We start from the raw sequence: 497 nt of genomic DNA on the forward strand, positions 1-497 counted from the left end.
GGGAGCTGCCCTGGGTACGGAGCCCGCCCCCCCTGCCCGGCCGGGTCCGTGCGCCGCCAGCCCCCTGCTCGTACCGTAGGGAGGGAGAGCATCGGAGGCGGCGGTGATGCGCTCCTGGGATGAGAAGAATTCCGCGCTTGGGAAATGACAGCCCTTGGCACAAACCTCCTCCTGCCCGCCGGCAAGTCCTCCTACAGCACCTTCCCTGAAAAACATGTGTACGTTACCTCCTGCCATCAAAATCATTGGTTGTGCACACTCCTGACTCCATACCGATGAGTAACTCAACCTGAGATTCCCACTTCCCACAAGACCATGTGTGGTGAGACAACAGCCTGCCTCCCTCCCTCCCTCACCTCCGCGGAGCACCCTCTTCTTCCTCGCTAGAGTCCCGGGGACTCCTCCGGCCATCGAGTTCCTTCCCTGGCTTTGGCGAGGGATGGCCAAAATTTCTGTAGAAGGATTACTGCAGTGCAAGAAACATAATGCGCATAACT

The sequence above is a fragment of the Onychostruthus taczanowskii genome, unplaced genomic scaffold, assembly GCF_017590055.1.
Source record: "Onychostruthus taczanowskii isolate IOZ18803 unplaced genomic scaffold, ASM1759005v1 scaffold36, whole genome shotgun sequence".
Classification (NCBI taxonomy): domain Eukaryota; kingdom Metazoa; phylum Chordata; class Aves; order Passeriformes; family Passeridae; genus Onychostruthus; species Onychostruthus taczanowskii.